The 23,516-nt window shown below is 43.9% G+C and overlaps 1 long non-coding RNA gene across 1 annotated transcript; it reads right to left on the reverse strand.

Moving 5' to 3' along the window:
• Positions 1-3,647: 3,647 nt before the first annotated feature.
• LOC113843299 (uncharacterized) lies at positions 3,648-23,087 on the reverse strand. Its single transcript, XR_005263211.2, has 3 exons — positions 22,390-23,087; positions 6,934-7,023; positions 3,648-5,148 (listed from the first exon to the last, which is right to left on the reverse strand). It is a non-coding gene; the product is annotated as an uncharacterized lncRNA (long non-coding RNA).
• Between the last annotated feature and the right edge of the window lie 429 nt (positions 23,088-23,516).

The following is a 23,516-nucleotide window of genomic DNA, read 5'->3' on the forward strand; positions in this document are numbered from 1 at the left end:
GGGCCAGCTCTGTACATGTATATATGTATATGTGCACACATTGTTTCCCTGATAAAAGCAAAGCAAACGAATGAAACAGCACAGCCGCACAGCCTCCCTTAAATGCACTTCAGGCTGTATGATAAAAAGGGCAGAGCGCTGCCGTTAGGCTGAAGGTGCCTCTTTATTATGCAGCAAAGTAATTATTTCCCTGTCAGTAGATAGGACTCCAGCCACTTGGCACTTTCTTACATGCCATTTTCAAATCCAAAAGAGCAACTTGGGATTTTGTGATAATTCAAGCAATCAGATGAGCTCATGCACATGGCATTCATTCACTAGAAACGCCACACAGATCCCATTCAGCCTCAGCACTCGTAAATCCATGTGACACTTTTATCTATTTATAAACTTTTAACAGCAGGTTATGATTGTTATGCAAGCCATTTTCCAGGGATTAATAAGCAGCTTGTGTTGATGGCAGCGAGAAGGGCCATTAACTGCTCTGGGATGGTCATTAATCTGTAGTAAATGCTCAGCATCTGGATCGTTTCTGCGTAATTAAATAATCAATACTGCCTTTTGATTCAAATAACTGGAGAATTGTATTTCAAATTTATCTTGGCTAAGGGTGTTCTTAATTCTTTTAGTTTACAGCAGGGCAGGAAACAGCCACATGGGTAAGTGAGAGCTACTCTGGGTGTGACCGGGTCTTAAATCATCAGCTTTTCCATACAAAACATCCCAACTGATCAAAACATTGTTCAAAACAACTACCAAAACATATTAACTGGACTAAATGCTGAAAAAAAGGTCGCAAATTTGTTCTTCTTTTTGCGTTAATATCAAGGTCTTTCATTATTTGAATAAAATTATGACTCCAAGTGACCCAATGCTCGGAGGTAGACTGGCAGAACAAAAATAGTCAAACAGAAACCCCCCTGCCCGGCCATCTCTAGAAAAGTCCCTTGGATTCACTACTTATCCTGCTGCCATGACCTCTGCACCCTCGGACTGGCGTGGCTGTGCTCCTTGGTTCTCTTTCCTCTCCTCACTTTCTCTCACTGGGGCATAAGTCACTTTTCTGGTTTTGTTTAATTCTCGTCTTTGCTGCTGAATGCAGCGATCTGCAGAGGTGCTGACAGATAAAAGTGACAGTGCCCACTGCAAACCACACTGCCACCGTGCTGCTGCCAGCTCTGCGGAGAGCTGGGGAAATGCCTGGGGAGGTAGAGGTCATCACAGCTGGCAGGCTGCAAGTGGGAGAGGAAAACATGACTTTCAGAAGAGAGAAGGAGACTTAGTGTATCATCTCGGGATCATATGCCAATTCCCATTCTTCTGAGCTATCTTTTCACCAATCCGCACCTTGGCATAAGGACACGGTGAACAAATAACAGCTCACCTTCACTGCTGGTGGGGTTGAAGCTGAGAAAAAAACAAGCACTCACACAGTCAGATATCTATTCATATTTTGAGGCTGGGAAGACAAGAGGAAGATTTTGCAAGAAATGGAGAGGAATATCACTGACTCAATAGCAGAGCTTTCAGATGTAGCTAGCACTTGCAAAGTTAGGCATGAAGAGATAAGGGAAAGGGGACGGTGGTCATCATAAATTCAGCTCAGCTAAGAGCTAGCTGAGTTTACAAGAGCAGGGGCTTCCCTTTAAAAGAGAGAGAGCAGAAATAGAACACACGCTGAACCCTGAAGAGGAACAAGGAGGTAGAAGATGAGAGGACTGCACACCATAAGAGCATCTGAAAGGGTTAGCTGGAAAACCACAGTAAAGACAATTTGGTGCAGAAGGAAGAACCCAGGACAAGAAGGAAGAAACAGCAGATAAAACATAAAGTCAACAGATTTGTCTGTGGAAAACCTTGCTGCAATAAAATTGCTGTCACCAAGAAAGGGATGAGAGCCAAATGGGGAAGGAATTCAGTGTCATTATGAAATCAAAGCAGCAGGTTTAGATCAAAAGGTCTCTGGCGCAGGGGACATGTCTGAACATGCATCACACAGTGATGGACAGGATGGGGCTTTTGTCTTGACTTTAGCCCCTGGGTGTTGTCAGAAAGCAAACAACACACCACAGAAACTGTGCCAGGGCCTGAGTGTGCAGCTGAGCGTGGTCGGGATGGATGTGTCAGGAGGCAGGCAGGGGGAAGGCAGGGGTGAGGAAGGAGGTGGAAGAGAATGCCTAAATCAGAGTACTCGTCCAAAGCCTCAGAGGGGAAGAGAGTCAAGTGGGGATTGGAAAATGATCACTTGTCTGCTTTAGGTCTCCCACGTAGTGCAGGGAGCAATCACACATCCCCAAAGGTGCAGCAGGGGCTGTTAACAGAGGTTTCCCCCATGTCTCACCATCTACCCCGTTCAGGTCACACCTAACATCACGCCAGAGCTGGTCTAAGGGCTCCAGGCTCCCCAGGGTGTCCTGTCACTGTGGCCAGCCCGTGGGAGAGTGCTGCAGGGGACACAGCACTGAGGGCACAGGGCTGGGGCTGCTGCTCCCCAGGTCAGGGCAGCAGAAGCATCCTCAGTCCCCATCCTCCCTGAATTTCCCCCCGAAAGGTTTTGAAATTATTTTAACCTCATACCTGAGCAGCCAGGCTTGGAGCGCTGAGGTTTTTTAGGAATTCACACCAGTGCCGGTGTGTTTTATTCTGCAAAGCACAGATAAAACGCTCCCTCGGTCTATTTTTCTCTTGTACTAGAATCCAGGCATTATTATGCAAATTTCCACTATAGCAAAATTACAGCAGAATAAATAGCTCTGCTATACACGAAGGGGAATCCTATTACATCTTCAGTAACTCTCAGTAAGCATCATCGCTATTATACCAATTGAAGAGACAGAAAACAATTTTTAATTAAAAATATTTATAGCAGGCATAATACCAACTGCCAGTTTCACTACCCAGTGAATGCATTTTGCAGCTGGTACTAATTCTCTCTTATTTCTACGAGGTTAGCCAATATCAGCTGTTCATTAAGCGGAGGACATTTCAGGAGTGTCCATATTATATGCTGTAACTAACTGCAAAGTTCTTCCTTTGACAGATTTCAGGAAATCAAGATTGCTTTGCTAAGTTATTCTGGGACTTCATAATAAGGAGGTCATTTCCCAGTGATCTGAGTGGGCTGCATCATCAGTTTTATTCAAATAAATCCTACAAACTTCTTTCCAGCAGATAAGAACATTTTAATTAGCAATATATCTTTTGTCTCCTATCTGCAGCGGAGTAGGGGGCGGGAAATTGATTGCAGCACACCCTTTATTTCACTGGGATAGCAGCATAATCAGAAGGTGTCAGCAGAAGCACGGGTGAATTAATTTCTATACAGTTTCGAGCAGCCGAATGCACGGCTGCCCCTGCGATGTGTTTCAGGGTGGTCTCACCCCAAAACACTCATATTTTCTGTGCCAGAAAGCAGATAAGACCTCAATTCTTGCCCTGGTTAAATGGATGTATCCCTGAATGTGCTTGTACGCAGATATATGCTGCGGGAGCAGCCAAAAGCCTCTAACTCCTGCAGCAGGCAGAGGACCAGACCCAGGGGGGCCCTGTTCCCACACACCTCCATCCCCCCCTGCCCCTCTGTGCCAAGGGCTGCGTGTCTGAAATCCCAAGCTGGGGTGGTGGCCCCACCAGCCTGGTGTCCCTGAGGAGCCCTCTCCCCATAAAATCTGTGATTCAGTGGCTCAGTTTGTCCTTGGTTCATGTTCACATGAGTCTGAGGGAACTCAGCGTGCTGAAGGATCCAGCCCATAAAGTCTGATACAAAACTTTGTGTTTGCTGCATTCACCCCTGGGACAGCCAGTGAGAAATTCCCCTGTGATTTATCAACGTAGCAGCTGGGACCTGACAAACAAAGCTGCTTATCATAACCTGCCTCGTGACTTACTCAATCCTTATGGTTATTGTTTTTTGAGTTTAGAATATTAACAGGCTGTTTCAAACCCCAGAATTTAGCAAGCTTTATTTCATAATTGGAAAGATCAACCCCCCCATGAATCCATGAAGTCATTTACAACACACATATCCTTCCACCCACAACTGATTTCACAGCAATTTCCCCTGGCCAGATCCCCAGTGACAACCGTGGAGCCCAGGGGACAGGGCTGGGGGCATGAGGTGTGAAATAGGGGAAAGGTAGGGGAAATAGGGCAGCATCTTGGAGGCAAGGGCTTTGGGAGCTCCTCAGGGCCCCTCCCAAGGACCTTCCCCCTGTACAGCCTGCAAACAGAGCTGAGAAGAGCAGCTGCTGTCGCTTAATTAGCCCTTTGGGGTAGTTTGCTAAAGCAAACACACCTTTGAAGCTTGTGAAAGCCCTAGCATGTCCATGAGCTGGTCTCGCTCTGGGCAAGCCTTGAGCCAGTCGCCAACAGCTTTGAGGAGCTGACCTGCACCAGCTCCATGTAGGAACACCCAAAATGTTAAGTCCTTTTTTTTTTTTTTAACCTACAGGGTAGCAAGTCCTTCAGGCAACCGAGGAGCAAGTCCCTTCTTTCTGAAGTGGCAGTAAGGGCTTTCAGAGCACCTTGGGCTGAGCGTGTGAAACAAAATCACTGCAGTAGCCCAAGATCTGACTCTCTGAGCAGTTGTGATGTCCTAGTGTACCTCTTATTTTAGCTGTTACTCTCAGTGCTTTGTGTAGGTAAGCAGTGTGCACTTGGGTGCTGTGCTGTTTGTTTCCTCATGGTAGCAAACAAAGCTGCAGTGGAAGAAATTCTGACAAGCAACCCTCAGGCAGTCTCTTAGCAAGTGGAAAAACATCTGAGAAATCTTCCTCCTCCTGCTGCTCATCCCCTGGTCAGCCGTTCATTAAATAACAGATGGAAAAGCAACCCCTTCTTTCCCCCAGAGGTTTTGTCTGGGTTTAAGTGCAATTCCTAGGCTGCACAGAACTCCACAGTGAGCGAAGGACCTGGGAACCCATCACCTGCTCTGTTGATAAGCTTGGCAGCCCCCTTTCCTTACTGGAGCTGTAAAGATCCAAAGGCAGGAGCTTTTCTAAGCACGTGTTTGTACAGGAGGGCAATTTGAGATGACCTTGTTCAAGGTACAGCTCTAACGCAGACTGCTAGCTGCTGGACACCAGGTTTGTCGTAAAGTCATATCCGATGCAGAAGGAAATGCAATGGAGCTGTCGGGTTGCAGAGTAGCTGTTAAAACAACCATTTCAGATGAAATGTTGCAGACTGAAGTTTGAATGATAAAATTTCACTTTTGCACGTCACCAGGAGGAAGAAAAGCACCCATCTGTTCCCCGAGCACTGCACATTGTTCAGCAAACCACTCACAGCTTGGCAGATCAGCACATTAGAAGAAAGAAAAAAAAACTGCCGACCGTAGATGAGCTAGAATACGAGATGAGTCATTGAAGTTTACCCAAAAGCGACGTAAAAAAGATGGTCCTTGCCAGGATGTGATGCCAGGGTGCTCTCCCAGCCACGGCATTGGGCCTAGCGCCGTGCTTCCACCACAGAGCCTGGCAGGGCCGCTTGGCTCTTGGTGAGGGGAGCAGACAAGGAGCACCATTATCACGTACCTCAGCGGGGCTGCCTGTGTCAACCAGCGAGCTAGTTTTATTCAGCATGTGATGTCTGACTGGTGAATAAGGCATTTCGGGTCTCCTGGAAAGATTTTATATCCAAACCAGCTGGAATCCCATTGACAGGAACAGTCTCTTCCTTCCCCTGCCCGGTACTCCCAGTCAGACTGAGCTGGAAATGTCTGAGGGAAACCTCACAAATCTTTGAGTGAAATCTGCTGGTGCTAAACATCTGACAGTTGTTCATTAAGCGAGACCCGGGCAAGCGTTTCATCGCTGAGATGAGCTTTTAATACATGAATAGGGGGTGAGAAAACATATTTGTGGGCATTTCAAAAGGCTGTCATATGAGGAGACGCCGAGTCTGAGCAGGTTGGAAAAGCTGCCGAGCGTATTGGAAACCTCTCAAATGGACTCATGCTTTTACAGCACAAAGTTGCTGTTGAGCCTCCAGACAAAAGCGAGAAGCAGACACAGCGGGCAGGCGGAGGGTGCTGAGCCCCGGCCTTCCCTCAGCACATTACTGGGTTATAAGGCGGGGATCTTACACAGCCCTGCGGCTCCCCATGCACAGCATCGCACCCAGCCACCCCAAAACAAGGCCACCGTAGTCCCACCACCTCCCAGTGGCATGTGTGATGTGCTGGGACTTTCCAGATACTCTGGGAAGGCCAGCAGGGCCTGGTAACTCTACTACAGCTCACGGTCAGTGCAGAAAAGATGTATTTTCTAGCCATGAGTCTACCACCATATGTTCAAGGACAATTATTACATTGTTTTCAAATGTATTGTAAATGAGTTTTGAATATAATGTAAATTCATTAAAAATAAAAGCTAAAAGAGGACCTTCAATAACTGGAGATGGAAGGGCATTTAAGATGATATATATATAAAGGGCAGAAACATTCAGTAAAACGTTTTTTCTCTGCTTTTGGAAAATGGTACTGCCTCCTGTTGCAGGGGCCGAGTGCATCTTGTGCATCCCAAGTGTCTGAAAAGAACTGGCTGAGAAGTGAATGATTTTTCAGTAGCTTCTTAAAGACCAGGAGAACTACAGAAATTTTAAAGCAAGATGGTGATGTGCTGATTGAAGAGGACAGGTAGGATGTCACTGGTTGACATCTATGGACTGGCTGGTTGATTTCCATCCTAGGTGAAATTACGGGTAAGCTAGATATGAGTGGCATACATTTAATTTCTGACATGATTGTCTTATAAGAACAAACCTGCATCATTTAACATGTCTCACTTTCCCAGTTTACAAGGTTGGCTGATGAAAGGCAGCTATGGACACTCTAACCTATACAGATTATAACAGTATCTGGGTGTTATCTCAAAAAGCCTCACCAACATCAAACAAACAAAACCCTCACACAGGCAGTGGATTAAGACCTACCTGATTAACAATGAGAGCAGCCCTGAAATGAACTGCCAGATTTGTGATTCACTCTGTGTAGGACCAAGGCAGGGTTTCTTTGTTGAGCACCTGAAAGCAATTACAAAAACAACGCAAAGTCAATGAGTGGAAAATGAAGAGGTTGTGACAGAGAAGGAGGCTATGATATGACAGTCACGCAGAGTGAGCTGGGGCACTCAGTCAGCTCGAGTCAGAGTCATCCAAACAAGAAGTATCTGAACACGAGACAAAGGAAAAACACGGACCTGAGAAGGAGTGCTGGCTGGACCCACACAGTGGGCAAAGAAATTTTGGAAAGAAGTGGTTGTGTGTAGCACTTGGGAATTAAAAGAGTACAAGCAATACTGCTGAAGTGACCAGAACAATGCTGTAACAGCAGCAATCTCCACACACACATATATATATGGATATATGGACAAGAAAATAACATCACTGTGACACAAATATTTATATGAAGCACTGGGGAGGTGATCCTGCAAAACCGTATCTAGTTAACAACTACATTTCTTACAGAATTAAACCTAATGTTCCATATAATTAGAAGACAGCAAAATTGCCAAAAGCTCCAGGAGAAAATGTCATTTGCTTGTCAAAATCTGTAGAGAATGTCTCTGTAAGGTCTCAAAATACCTAGTATTAAGAAAGCATTAATTCAGATAGAGGAGTCAGTGATAATATTCAAATTATCAATGGACAAATAAGTATCAATTTTATGTAGCAATAATAGGAAAAGCAATTTTTATGTGAAAGCATTTTTCAGTAAGAAAAAAGAAAGGATGATTATCAAATGCTTCTGATAGAAATATTTTTTCCACTTCTTAAAGGCTTCAGTGGAAGATTTTATGCCTTGCTAGATGAAGGGTTTTAGTTTAACACAAGTTCTTTAATTCAATATGTGGACGCTCAAACTAAATGTAACTCTCTGTTCACAGCAGGCATTTGTGCTACATCTCATGGTACTTTCCTGCCCTGAGATCTGTGACCTTCCCAGTTCTCTCCCCACATTGCTCCGTGTATTAAGGCTTGCACCGTGGAAACCACAAGTAGGCAAGAAAATATCCTCATAAATCTCTGTGGTTAAGCAGCACTTCTTATTTAGGGTTTGAGGCCATCTCTAAATGAGGATAGAGGAAATAAAGAGAATTAGCAGAAAGACAAGAAATGCCTATATCAATAGTATTAGATCTGTAGGCAGCCAGCAAGCTCACTGGCAAGAGCACTGCCCTGACACAGGTCACACAACCCCACTCCAGCATGTGCTGGGCTGACACATCCTGCCTGCTTGGTCTCAAAGCTTTTGGCTGTAGGTTTGGGCTGTGTGCTGATCCTTTTATCACGTTTAAGAGCAGGAACTGTGGTCCTGCCAAAATTAGATAAGGGTTAAAAAAAAAAAAGACAAGGGCACCAGCACACGCTGCTATCAGAGAGCTTGATAGTGCTCTACACAGTTGGAAGTCATCAGCAAATTAGGTATAAAAGGAACAGGCAGCGTGTTCCCAGCTGAACTGCTGTAAATGTCACAGCATTTGTATTGATACCACTGGCTTCTTCATTAAAAAAAAAAAAAAAAAAAAAAAAAAAAAAAGAGAGAGAGAGAGAGAAAGAAAGATAATATTGCAAAGAGGGTTGTTTTTTCAAATGAGAAGAGTCAAACATTTAGCAAAATCTGCCCTGCAGGCATCTAATAATAAGACTATAATTGGGTGATGGTTAAATGATAATTGGAGCTGAATGGCTAAGTAGTAACTCTTCTACATCACAGATAAAAATACTTAAAATGTGTAAAATATTTTATACCAAAGAGCAAATGGGAAATGGGATAAAGTTGTGAAAGTGTCTGAAGCATTTATTTGGATCAGAAAATACTCAGAACAGCATGAAGCCTGGGCAAAAATAATTGTAGCTTTGAGGAAGGTACAAAAATGATGAGATGAATCCATGGGTCCTGAGGGAACAGGCAAATGTAATTGCTAAGGCACTGTCCATCATATGTGAGAAGTCATGGCAGTCTGTTGAAGTTCCCACTGACTGGAAGAGGGGAAACGTAACTCCCATTTTTAAAAAGCTGTGGATTCTCCATCCCTAGAGGTGCTCAAGGCCAGGCTGGATGGGGCTTTGGGCAACCTGGTCTGGTGGGAGGTGTCCCTGCCCTTGGCAGGGGGTTGGAACTGGGTGGTCTTTAAGGTCCCTTCCCACCCAAGCCATTCTGTGATTGTGTACAGTATTGATTTAGGGGTAACGCTCTGCCATTATCTTAAGAATCTCATTCATTGTTAGAAAACCAGATACACTTCCCACTAGGTCACAAAACGCAACACTTTCTCCATCGCTGCTTCCTCAATATCCAAAGGAACTGTTCTGCAGGAGCTGTAATTGATGGCCATTTCAGCTCATCATTTTTTAAAGGGAAAATTATGTTTGAAAAAATATTATGAAAAAAAAATCCAGAATACTTTGGCATCTCTTGGTCTTTTGGTGAAGAAATAAGCAGGATAAGGCAGGTTTCTGTGTACAGTACATGAGCCAGAGAGGAGATCCCAAGTTGCTGAAGGGATTTTATGAAATCTCAGTGAGGTAACATCTGCCCATTCAACACAGCTCTACACGGATGTGTTAGAAAGACTCCTACAATGTTCTGAGTGCCACATTGCGTCACTTTTTCCTTTTCATCCAGGAGGAAACTACTCCCATTGTAATTTATGAGTCTGTGTTTGGTATCAAACAGGCTGTGACCTCCCTGATGGGAATGAGGAACCTTAGAGCAGATACTGCCTCGTGATTAATTCCTGTGGCACACAGGAAAGAGCAGCAAGGACATTTCACATAACCCTTCAACCTCCCCTTCCGGGGGGACCATAGCTCTTATCTGCCTTGGAGAAGTAAAGTCAGGGCCTACATTGCAGCTGAACAATATTTTGACACAGGAGCCTATATACCAGGCTCGTAAGCTAGGAAAAGAGAGCATGACCATGGCCACCCACTCCTACAGCAAGAACATTTCCTCTCATGAAGCCCAGTTTTGCCTCCCTGCCTAGCCAGCAGCTTATGCTTCAGGTTTGTCCCACAGATTTATTCAATTTTCAGCACAGCACTCAAGGGCAATCACTTTTTCCTTGAAGTTTCTTCCCACCCAGATCTGTGGCTACCAGCTGCCGGAGACAGTGAGAGGTGTCCCCAGGGGGCAGGGCATATGAATAGATTCATTTTGGCAAAGTAGTTACAATCAGTGGCTTTAATTGTAATAAAATCTAGCAGCAGGACACCTTCATTTGAATAATTGATTTGAATTTTGTTCTGGATTTCTTCTCTTTGATTCTTTCACAGGACAAAGTTAGACATCCTTGACTGCTAGCTGTGAAGGTGGGTTGGTATGAAGTTGTATATGGTCTTTGCAAAGAATTTGGCATTTGTTTCTGCTAACCAGGAGGACACACAATGAATATATTTAAGCCACTGTACAACTTAGCATACCCTGCTTCGGTTCTTCGTTTTGTCTGATAAAGAACAGCAAATGAAATCTAAAAAACAAAGAAACAAACAAACAAAAACAAAACAAAACAAACGAATAAACAAAAAACCTTGTTTTTCACCCTCCTGTTTCTGGATGAAAGTGGGATTTAATAAAAGTGCAGAAATTGTAAAACTGTACTAATTTCTTTTAATGTGTGTAATATACTCTTGAAATTCCATTTTGCACCAGAAACCATGGCTTTTAGCCTTATCCATAGTCAGAGATTTTAAACTCTTTTTGCTTACCTGATAAATTTAAAAGCCTCTTCTCTTATGTATTGTTTTTATACCTAAACCAGAAAAGAAAAAACATGGCTTTTCTACATACGTGTAAAAAACTGATTCAGTTCCCCAAATGTAATCGAGCCTATTATTGTGCTGAAGCCAACTAAAGCAAAACAAAGCAGATTTTCCTTCTGTACTGGAGAACAGGGGGCTTTAGCCAAAAGCTGGTGCATCTCCTCAGACTTTAAAGGCAAGCAGCTATTGTTTGAACATTATCTGTCAGTGTTTATTCGATTCATACTTCTTAGTTCCATGGTAACCTGAAAATAGGCCATCATGATTTTGAACTAACTTTCAATTATTAGTTATTTTAAGAAAAAAAGTGAGATGGCAGGGCCCATGTGCAGGATGCTGAATGGGTACGGTGCGGGTGTTTATCCCCCTGGGGCGGGCAGCAGCCTCCCCAGCTGTCCCACATCTGGAGCTGGGCACATTATAAGGAGCAGAGACGTGCTCCTGCCTCCACCACCGGGCAGCAGGCCACTCACTCTCTACGAGGTGCATCCAAGGCTACGGCTACCCGCCGAGAAGCCTGATGGCCCAGGATTTTTCTGAATTACCCTGCCAGACAATAGCAATTCATATGTTTAAGAAATCCGGGGAGGATTTGCAGCTTTAGTGCTGAGAAATCGTATTATGTTCTCTGAATAGCCCCTTTTGGTCTTGACATTTACAGCCTCTTTTCACACGGACGTTAGGTTACAACTGTGCTGTAGCTGCATACGGGGTCGTGTAATCGCCGTGCCATAACAACATTTTGTTCTGACAGTCATTTACTCTCTGCTGTAACCACTTCCTCGGCTGCAAGCAGGGCTTAGATGAATGCATTGTAGATGTCCTTCTTTCAAGCAGTTCCTGAGAAAATGCTTGAAATGGGCCACCACGCTTTGTACACGTGGTTAATATAATCTTTAATTTCTGCTTAAAAAGCGATTTCTGCTTAAGAAGTCATTTTCCTGCTTCTAAGCTTCACATCCAAATGCAAAGGTAAAATCATATTTCACGATGGCACAAACCTCAGTAGCAGAGTCGCTCTGTCAAACAGTGCCTGCAGAGATGAAAGCCCTGTGCAGGACACTTTACATACGTCGTGATTCCATTTGAGAAGGTTTCTTGGTGTCCCTACTTGTAAAGCTGTCAGTGAGCTTTATTGCTGTTCACACTTAACCTTCCCCTGAGCACCAGCCTCAAAGCCTCAGTGCTTTGTGGGCGCCATCGGTCTTTCAGATACAAAAAATATTGCTTTTTTTTGCTAAAAGATGTGCTTTGTTCCTTTCCTTGGATAAGCAGAGTGTCCCGGCAGTCTTAGCACTTCATCATTAACTGAAAAACACAGCTCATGCACAGCTTAGGAAGGAACTGGAGCAAAAAGAAAAACGCTTTTGCCTCCCTGCCCCTGACCCCATGCCACCTGTTATTTTTCACAAAATCTCTAGGACATTTGTGAACATAAATCAGTACCATTCGAAACCCAAGAGTCTTGGGGCAGCAAAGGTAACAATGAAACCTCAGGGTTTTATGAATGAGGGGGATTGTCTGGCGCTGCCAGCCTGGGATCAGCGTGGGGCTGGCAGGGGACCCCACAGCAATGCCGTAAATGCTGCCATCTGTCACTCCGAGGCTCCCAGAGCATAGCAGGCAGTGGGGACAGCAGCCGTGCCCCGGTGTGAGGTATTCGAGCTGCTCCTGCCTCGATGGGTGCTGCTGGTGGGGCTGGGAGAGCCTTGGGTGCTTAGGGGCATCCCCATGGTGGGGGGCATCCAGCAGCTTCCCACCTCAACCCCTGCTGCCTGATTGCCCTCACTTTATTTTGTAGGGCCCACAGCTTGACAGCTTCTGCAGGCATGGGTGTGGTGCACTGGGGAAAATGTATAGCCAAGATATAGCTGGGCTCCTAAACGTGCAGGAACCCTGGAAGATAAACGGCTGTTGTTCTCTGTGATGCTGAGAAACCCAGTGTCCTAATGACAGAAACAGAAAGGAAGAGGAGACACCCATGTATGAAAGCAGTCAACTCAGAAACTATCCTGTTATTATTAGGGTGTAGTACTGCTCATGTTTGCAGGCATTTTTTTTTCCACCCTGAGTCAATGCAGGGGGTGGGATAAATCTCCTTAATCGCTCACCATTTCCATATTCTTTACATTCAGGTAATGCATTTTCAGGTTGAAGGACTCAGCCGACAACATGAAACACGGTTAGAAATGGGGCTTATCTCTGAAAACCCATCCCCTGGGGGATGTGATAATTTCTCTCATTATTCTAGCTCTTCCTCCTGAATGCCCTTCCCCTCCCCAGCACGTCACTGCTTCAAGCTGCAGCCAAATCCCCCACGAATCGCTGGGAACTTCTGACCGTGCCGCCATCCTTCTGTGGGGCGTCAGGGGTGGCCAACTGTGCGCAATTACGGGTGGTGAAACACCAGCCCCAAAGCAGGGACAAGCATGCAGATGAACCTCTCAAAAGATTTAATTATGTAGAAGTGATTTCTATTTTGAAATCCCATAGGATTTCTGTTTTGAAAATTAACTACTAGAAAAATGCTTTTTTTTTTTTTTCTTTCTGCCTATTTGTGTCAAAACATTTGTGCCCCTCCTACCCTCTCCCTGGGTTTGCCTTATATTTATGGAAAACAGTGCATGCACCACGATAGAATGTATTCTGAGCAGCCTTCTTCCTGAAAAGCAGATTCAATGATTGTGGTTAAACTGAGACGCATTTGAGTTTTCACTGGATGAGAAAAAAAGGCATTTTAGGTCCTAAAAAACAGACCCACAAACAACCTTTTAGATAATTAGGTCTTGAAAAACTGTTAGCAGGTACCTGGAGCCTATGTAGCTACTGTAAGTGATTAGTCATACAATGTCGTGGTCCAGCAATTTTTTGCTACACCAGCAGATAAATATGTTTGATCAGAGCTAGTTACTAATTCCAGTACCTCATGAACAATCATCGCCCTATGTAAAAGAGGGAACAGGCTTACGGTGCTCATGACAGCCTGGGAACATGGCAGTTCAAAACCCCACTGTGAAATATAGGTGTTGTAGACTACTGGCCATACCACCTGTGATGGTTTTGGGTTGTATCTGAAGTGAGGTTAATTCTCCTGACCTAAAAAGCTCTGTCTTTGTGTGCACAACCAAAAGAGGGATGGGAGAGGGGCAGTTTTGTCACAAGGTGCTGATATAGATGCAAAGGTGTGGCTGAAAGCCAAGGTTGGAAGTGGGCCGGAGAGCCAAATACTTGACTCAGGCAAACGGGTGAGGTGACCTGTGGTCCTGCCTGGTGCTGGCTGGGATCGGAGGTTTTTAGGTAACTCAGGTAGGAAGGGACCTCAGCAGGTCCTCGCGGCTTCCCAGCCCCCTGCTGAGAGCAGGATGAGCCTGTTTGCCATCTGCTCGCTTGTAGCTAACCCCGAGGAGCAGATTGTCTCACAGCAGAGGCAGCAGGTCTCGCAGCGGCCTAACCCCAGGCCATGAGCACTGCTGCCACGCTGAGGTGAGCACATTGCTCGAGGGGTCAGGATCACCCTCGGCACGTGCCTCGAGGACTCTGTGTGACCTGAAACTTCAACACTGAGAGGCAAAAGGTATTAAAAATGGAAAACACTGTCTTAAATATACTTGAATATGACACAATCTACTATTCTTATTGATTCGATTGGAATATATGTATATTTACACACAGCACACTGCAGAGCTTTGTAGACACGTTATTTCTGTAAGCCTGCACACAGATGTCAGCAGGGGGACCAAGAGATCGGACAAGCAGACAGGAAGCAAAATGCAGCCCTTGATTTGGATGTGGGAATCATCCAAAGCTGACAAAGGGCTTGGCTCTGCATTAGTAACGGTGAACTGCTGCTACAGGAACCTGTTTGTTCCTGAGACGCGTTGCAAGTCAGCAGACAGCCACATTTTTCTGACTCATCAGCTGATATTAATGAATGACTTGGGAACGCACCAGAAATTCCCTCTGGACTTCCTCCCTTGAAAGGCTGTGGTTGTTTCTCTCCCTCTTCCCCCGGCTTTAGAACAAAAATCCCATCACAAAGCTATCAGTTTGGAGTGTGGGAGATGCCCAAAATAGCTCAGCTCCTGATTCCCTGCAGTTCAGCACTGCGCCTGCAGCAGGGGCCAGTTCCAGCTCCCCCTGAAGAAGGCACAGGACCCCAGGGGGTAGACACAAGACAAATGGGGACAAGAACAGAGGACACCTAACATTTGCCCACTCTCCTTCTTTTGTATGAAAACCTGCCTTTCATTTGATCAAAACTGCCTTGACAAAGTGAATGCCCATCCTTGTGGGCTGCTGATGCACCCTGCCAGTGGGGCAGTAATCCTGAACACCAGCATCCCAGGTATGAGCACTCACAGTGCCTTCATTTCTGTCAGACAAAGGACTGGGGCAGCTCCACCCTACTCACAACTGAAAAATAATCAAAAATAAAAATAAATAAATAAATAAATAAACAGTATCATCCCCTCTCAATGAAGGCAGCAATGTCCCTGGTCTGCCAGGCTCCTTTGCCACACCTGCATCCTCAGCGGGCCCAGGACTGGTCAAAACTCTGTCCCCAGGAATCGGGTCTGGGGGCTGAGTCACAGCACCTGCATCTGTTTGTCCTAGGAAACAGGGATGCTCATCTTATGTTTGTTTTCTGGATCTTGTATCCCTTACTGTAATGTCCAGTTTCTTGGTTACATATCTGCATGGGTATGAAATGAATTTTTCCAAAATCCTCTGTAAATATTAATCTTCAGCGGAACATATGTAGAAAAAAATGTAAATAGTTTTATTTAAGTAATTTTTTTTGGACAAAACAACTGCCACCAAGATATCATGCAGTCTCCAGTGCATCATGAATCGTGCTTTCATGCTTTGCTGTCACTGGGGTGTAATTAAAAGATCCTTTTTTGTCTTGAGTCATTACTGCAAAAATAAAGCCTCCTTGTGAATGACCTCAGCCTCCTCCAACATGAGCGCTAAAACAGAGCAAAGCCGTGCTTCCAAACTCTGTCCCTACTTAACAGACATAACACTCTTAGTGACAGCTTAGCCATGGCTTTGCAGGCACAGATGCTCAACCAGGTCTGTACTTTGGTTCTCGTACTCCTGGAGCTCCAAAGGGAATTAAGTGCCCTTTCCACAGTGTGTAGAGGGAGCTTCTGTGTGTGGGAGTCCTTCTGATGAAATAGTCCTACTTTTATCATGTGTGCATCAGGCTCCCAATGAAATATTAACAAGTCTTAGGAAGCAATGGGTGAGTAAAAGCAGCTGAAATACTTACCTGCCCCAGATATTTTCATGATAAATGGTAATGCCTCCAAGACGAAGTTAGATAAGAGAAAAGTTAATTCTGAGGTGTACCCTGGCTCATCCAAAGCCTAGCTTTAATTTAATCTTAAAAACCCCAAAAGTTTAAGTAATTAGATCTAGAAGAAGTTTTATAGTAAGATGGCTTGTTCGTGAAGTTGTAAGAGAACAAAATTGTTTGTTTTAGTCATTGTATCTGAAGTTCATGGCAGGTCAGTCATCTGAAAGAGGCATTTAGTTAAAACTCCACATTGCTGTCTGTCTTCCTCACAAGACAGTAACATCTTTTAGAAAAAGGGAATACAAATTAAAAAAAAAAAAAAAAAAAAGGAAAATAAGAAAATGAAAGTAAAAACAAAATGTCATATGCCTGCATATGACAGGACAGAGAAACACAGTCTTGTTGATGTGAAAAAACAATTCGATTTGTCTTTTTTTTTTTTTTTTTTTTTTTCCTGGCAGAAGGCTCAGTCTCAGCCCCCAAGTGTCTTTATATCAAGGAGAAATAATTTTCCTCACATTTTGATTTTGAAGAGTATGTGTTTTGGCCACTGGAGGCTCTGGACTCCTCAGAGGAACAGAAATGTAAGTCTGAGCCAAGGCTTTTAGGTAATTTCTAAAGCAAGCATGGAAAAAAGTGTCTAAAGGTTTTTCAATAGAATTTGTCTGTTGCTTACTGGTGCCTAAAATTATTGTTATTTAAACCCAGAGGGCTTCTGTTAACTGCATGTTTGTACATTGTAAATCCCCCCAAAAAAACAACGTTAGACATTAATAATTGAGTTGATAGAACTGAAACACTGTGTATAAAACCCTGAGAATATCTAATCCTTTTGCGGGTGCCTTCAAAGTCCAGAACACAGTCCATGGTGTGTGTATTGGATTTTTCCCTCTGCTTCCTTTACTTTGTCTGAAAAAATTACCAAGTTAGCTGGTCAAACAAGCATGCCCATGCAGACCAATTTCATGGAGTAAAAATGCGTTCATTTAGTGACCAAATTCATCAGCCTCACATGGGATACCCACGAGTGTTGCACAAAGTAGTCTATTTAAAAACAGAAAGTAGGAGACCTTCTGTCTGCTCCATGTCAGGAGTTGAAAAGTGAGTTGTACCAGGCATCCAGACAGACATCTTAAACCATCTGAGCATCTTGAACTAACCCTAATAAAAATGTTCTTTCCTGAAATTTTCCATGCAGCGTTTGCCAACATTATGTCCTCAAACATACTCAGACAGCTGCTTTTTTATTAGTCCTGCAGCATGTGCATATGGTCAATTTATAAATTAATAGTGATATAAATGCTATTTGTTATGTGTCGATGTACCATGGCACTGTAAACTTTTGGGGTAATATCAACAATAATATTTATTAAAATGTCATTGTAATGAAACAGCGGCAATGATATACTAGAAGCAGTGAATGGTCTAACCCCGAAATCCCTCCACAGGTTTGGATCCTGCAGCTTCTGAAAGCTGCCTTGAACTTCCAGCATTGTAACAAAGTAGCTACTGGAAGAAAAGGAGTTGAAAGCTTTGAAAAATTAAAATCTCACACAAACTATCAATTAAAGGTTTTTTAATTTTTGTTTGTTTGTTTGTTTGTTTGTTTGTTTTATTTTTTTTTTTTTTATTAGGTACACCTGCATGCACATCTGCAATGTACAACTACAATTAAACATGGTTATGGGTGCACTTTGCAAGCCCTTCGTATAAGGCCTGGCCATTCTTTTTAGAAGAGGGTGGGATTTCACCTGAAATTCCCCCTGCATGCAGAATCAGGTTCATAATCTAATCATTTATTGCCATAATTGCCTGCAATGTTATGGAGTGCTCCTATGAAGCTTTGCATATTGCAGGCTGGTTGTGAGACATCTTATATATTATCTGCTGTGCTAGCAATGTTTATGCACACGGAGCTAGAGACCAGCCAGAATTTCATTACAGGAAATCAAAACCACTGCAAGATGAATGCAAAATGCATTTGGTAGAAATTAAAGATACTGAAATGAAACCTCTTTCCCATATTGAATTAGGAATGAAATATGTTACAAGATTCAAAAACAGAGCTAGAAGAGATCACTGAGATCATTCGATTTGACATTTTGCAGAGCACAGAGCTCAGACTTCCATGTTAACCCCTGACAGAGCCAGAGCACCTCTTTCATCAGGAAAAAAAAAATGTAATCTCCCATAGCCACTAATGAGGTTAATCGTCAATCAATGTTACTGTTAGACAGTTGCACCTTATTTTTATTCTAAGGTGCTATTGTCTTCTGCTCTTCCTGATGGATGATGCTATGTATTTATCTGTTAGCTGAAGAATTACCTGCTAATAAACTTATGCTTCCTCTGTAGGAAGCCGCAGGCTGCATTGTCCTGTTTTCAATAAGATAAACAGATTCCTCTCTTTGGTCTTCCTCATGTTTTCCATTTTTTCTCATCCTGATCGTTCTTCCTTGAGCACCTTCCAGCTCCTCAATGACCTTTTTAAATCACTGGCACCAGAAGAGGACTCACTTGGCCAGCGTGCTGCTGCCAGAGGTGGAGGTAATGTATCCTGCTCACTCCCACTCAATATTCCCCTGTCTTTAATCACTCAGAAGAAGGGCTGGGCTAGCAGCTCATATTCAGCGTGGCCTCCACCTCTTTTCCAGTCTGCTGCAGCTTCCTGGGAGGAAGGGCTGCCCTTCCCCCAGAAGGATGCTCTGAGCCCCATCTCCTCAGACGTCTGGGTTTGAGCTTGGCTGCAGCAAGTCCTTGTTCAACAGCAACCAGAGCAGCAGTGATGCAGGCTGCTGCATGCCACTGCACTGCTTTCTCCTTTCTGTACATCACTGTCAACCTTCAGGAGGATGACAAAGCTTTAAGACCTCTTGTGCTGAAGCAAAGGATCATCTTTCTGTCACAGGCACAAGCACAGACTCTTTGTTCAAGGATCTTTTACCTCTCACTTTCTCTTCTGCTTAACTGCAAGCACATTGCCATTAAGCTATATCCTATCAAGCAATCACACTGGGCTATGTCCAAACTAGATTTAGTTCTGCAAAGGATTGATTCCAGTTACTTAATGCTTAATCACCAAGAAGTGTCTAGCAATTACTGGCCGGGAGGTTAAGGCATAAAACCACTGCATTGTTTTTCCCCCAAGGGATGTTGACCACTCATTTGTATTTCACAGGAAAGCACTGTTACAATGTGAATGCAGCAAATGAGAATGTTTAAGCTCATTAATAATTACTTTCTTCTAGTTACTTCTTATCCTTCTGGCACTCTTCTGTGGGCCCTATAATTTGGGCTTTCCAAACTGCAAAGAGCAGTTTTAAACTTGTAATTTGCTTCTGGATGCTGTAATTGTGCCTGTCCATGCCTGAGTGCATCCAGTTCACTGCAGACCTGCACAGCATCTCCGTGCTGACACCAAGCTGCAGGAACCTGCTGAATCCCCCAAGAGATGCCACAGTCAGCCTGATGTCACCCTGTGCCATACCACTGCATGCCAGCAGTCCCCAGAGCCTCATACTGGGTTCCCCCAAACTGGGATGCACAACTGGGATGCAAACTGGGTCACAGGGAGGCTGACTCTATGTGGCCATGCCACAAGCAGGGCGAAGGGCAGCACCAAGCAACTGTGCTGACATTCCCGTGTTGCTTTCTCATTTAGCTTACTGACAGCGAACAGAAGGGCTGCTTGGTGTTGGGGCAGTGCCTTCACATATTTAGGCAGCAGTGCTGCACCACACCCTGGTGAGCCACCGCCGTGCCTCGGCCCTCCCCTCCCTGCCAAGGGCTGCAATGTGCTCAGCACCCCGCATTGCTGGGCAGGCTGCTCCAGGGCGAGGTTTCTCCAGCTGGTGCTGCTGTAAAAGCTTTAGCCGATCCCATTAGCTGTCTTTTCAGAAACCTACCTTGCAGCCTGGATGAGATCACAACATCCCAGAGGCCTCTGGAGGCCAGGCGTTTCATGAGGGGATGACTAATGGAGTAAAAGGCTTTTCTTCTTCGCGCAGGCGGACAACATCCACGTCCCTGCAGACCACCCTTCCTGCCCCACCTCCCCATCATTTTGCTCTGTATTTTAAACTATCAGTCTTAGGGAAAAAACACATCTGGTCTCAAGCTTTAGTGGAAAGCTTGGTCTCGTCCCACCCTAGTGCAGAGGGACGAGGTGCACTGCCAGCACTGTCTGCTCTGCATGGCACACTGTGGCCAAAGGTCTGTTTTACTGGAGCACCCAGATAAAGGCCATCTCTAGCAGATCCCAAGTTGAGGAGGAGGCTGGAGTGGCATAAATGCAATGTATGGCCTTCTCTGTGGATGTCTGAAGCCACAGCACCCAAGAGCACCAGGGCTCAGCTCCAGAGGACAGGACTTCTGCACATTTCTCATGTTTCTGGGCTTGCCTGCTCCAGTCCAACCTGCAGCGACACACCACAACAGCAGCATTTCAACCAGGATTCACAGCTGTGCATCTCAGATCACACAAGAAAATAAAAATAAAAAAAAATAAATAAAAAAAAAAAGGAAAGGAAAGGAAAGGAAAGGAAAGGAAAGGAAAGGAAAGGAAAGGAAAGGAAAGGAAAGGAAAGGAAAGGAAAGGAAAGGAAAGGAAAGGAAAGGAAAGGAAAGGAAAGGAAAGGAAAGGAAAGGAAAGGAAAGGAAAGGAAAGGAAAGGAAAGGAAAGGAAAGGAAAGGAAAGGATGAACTCAGCAGGGTGCAGCAGGCCTGAAGTCCCTGACATAAAACTGGGCTGAGCAAAATGCTGGAGAACGTGCTGTAGGAAGCAGCCCTAGCTGAGGGTGGAGGAGACGAGTGCACACGCTGAGCCCATCTCTAACCTCTTACACCTCATGTTCCCTGCAGGGTTGGGCTAATAATATATGTGCTTTCCCCTTCTTTTTGCCAACCCTGCTTAATGCACATGTAGTTCCAGTTCCAATATTTAAAAGTGACCCCTACTCTTAAGTAGCAGTGAATGTAATGCAGATTTATTCTTATTATTGTGATATTGTCATGATTCTCTGTGATACTGTTTTAACTGCTGCCCTGCACATGCTAGAGAGCCATAGATACCCCTGATAAACCTCCATTCAAGGCTTGAAAATGGTATGGAGTGTTTTAATGTATTTATTCTCATCTTAAAGCAAATAAACAAAACAAAAAAATCCAACCCTTCCCACAAGAAAGCAGGCTGCTTTCTGCCGTCCTCTCACTCCCCCTATGTCCAGTTCCTCTCCTTGCCTGGAGAGAGGTTTAACTCCCTGGCTCAATTATGGGAGAAAGCAGCAGGTCAAGCCAAAAGAAGTGACCTGAAATCCTCTAGACCTACAGCAATTCACTTTTTGTTTGTTTGTTTGTTTGTTTTTCCTTTTTTTTTTTTCTTTTTCATTTCTTCTCCTTTGCCACTGTCCTTTATTAAAGCCGGTATTGATTGCTGTTATCTGTCCCTCTGCCTGCTCTCCCCCAGCTGCTGAGATGCTCCCAGGAATTTAAATGGACTTTCAGAATCCGCACTCTCCATTCTGAAGGTTGTTTAAAAGGACATCACCAGGACACCACCTTAATTTGTATTTTAAAAGCTCGCTACCTTAAAAATGGAAGATATTTTATTTTATATTGGAAGATACTTGATTTTTAGCCAAGCATAGGCCAGATTCCAATTTCACTTACTACTAATAAAAATATTCCTCACACTATGACATAATAAAGCCAGGTCTTCTGCAGTGGAAAGAAAAAAAAAAAGACTGTGGCATTAAATTGCTATTTTATGTAGTGACAGGAATTGGTGTTGGAATCTCATTTCTTTTTATTCCTTTGATATGAAGATGCATGGGGAGAAAGGAAAAATCAACAGGAATGTCAAGCTTTTGTTTCCAGTGCTTACTTTAAAAAATACCATTTTCTGTGAACATTTGTTTGGAAATCACATGACATAACAAGTCTCACTGCAAGGTACCTTCTCATTCTTTACTGCAGTATGAAAATTGATCTAAAAAAAATAATAATCAAGAATTATCTTTGAAACAGCCATATTAAATTATGCATCTTTTTCCTTTTTCATTTGTTTTTATTTTGTTACCAGGGTAATACTGCTCACAAAGAATAGCTCCTGACCAGCAGCAGCATATGGTAATGAGATAAGAGCCATCAATGCCTACAACAATGTAGAAGGAGATTTAGGAGGTGATAACTGGATGAATTGCTTTTATACAACTGAATGATGTGTGAAGGAAATGAAATTGGACTACAAAGCTTGCAGTATGTGACCCCATTATTCAAGTTTATCTACAATGTGCAAGACCAATTCCCTTTTTCTCTATACTCACCATATATTTCCACAGCATCTTATTTATTTCCTCGGTGATCCATTTGCTACTGCAAATCTCCACTGTTCTGTTGGGTCCTAAAGAAACAGCAGCAACAACAAAAAAATAGTAGCATTATTTCTTCCCTCTCCTCTCTTTTCCATCCCAAAATCCAGCCTCTGAGCAGCACCTGGACATCTGTGATCACCAAAGTCAGGGAGGAGCAGGAAGATGGACCAGGCTCAGGAGAATAAAGGGCTCTCCTTGCAGGTTACAGACTTGGAACTGCTACTGGAAGCAAAACTGGTAACAAATCTGACTACACACTGTCATCCCTCCAAAAGGATAAAATCCTTCAAAAGTGGCTGCTCTGCTGAAGCAGTAAAATACCATGAGGATGTGCTTGGAAGGGAGCTTCCCAAGGCAGATATGTGCGCTGGGCAGAGGACATGCACTTTTGCTGCAGACGTGCAACTACAGCAAGTGTCTTGCCTTTGGACCAGCAGTAATCCTCTCCACCTTCTCTGCCTCCAACCTCTCCAAAGAAAAGAACTTAAATTGCTTACTGCTCAAAACCATGCAGGAATTGTCCCAAAGAACTTTGTATTGATTTATAATTTTCAGACAGCAACAGAAAGTAGAAGATAATCCAGTAAGGATCTGACCTAATAAGGCTGTAAAGAAACGCAGGGGTATTTTGGATGAATCCACAATTTTGGTCATGGCCAGGAAAGACAAAGATGAATTTTATTGCAAGTAGCTGTGGATCCACTCCGTTGTTTGTCCTGGAAAAATAAATTTAACAACATTTAAGAACAGATAAAAGTCCAGTCAGTAAAAGGAACTGGGGGAGAGAAAGGAAGGAGAACATCAAAAAATCTAATTTGCTCAGGTTGGCAGGTTAGTTTCCTTGCGGATGGCTTCAAAGAGACACCAAGGGTCTGTCACTGCATTTCTCCCTCCTACTGATGGGCTTATTTAAGGTTTGTAACTTTCATGCCTGTTACCAGGATGTAAGGCACAAAGAACGTCACTGGGATGCTAAAATTTAGCAGCACGATCAAATAAGGTATTTTTGTTATTAAGGACTTCAATTAGAGATGAAGCGGGGATGCTTCGTACAAATACCACTCCTGCACAGACAGGAG

This window comes from Anas platyrhynchos, chromosome 1 (assembly GCF_047663525.1).
Source record: "Anas platyrhynchos isolate ZD024472 breed Pekin duck chromosome 1, IASCAAS_PekinDuck_T2T, whole genome shotgun sequence".
NCBI classification, from domain to species: domain Eukaryota; kingdom Metazoa; phylum Chordata; class Aves; order Anseriformes; family Anatidae; genus Anas; species Anas platyrhynchos.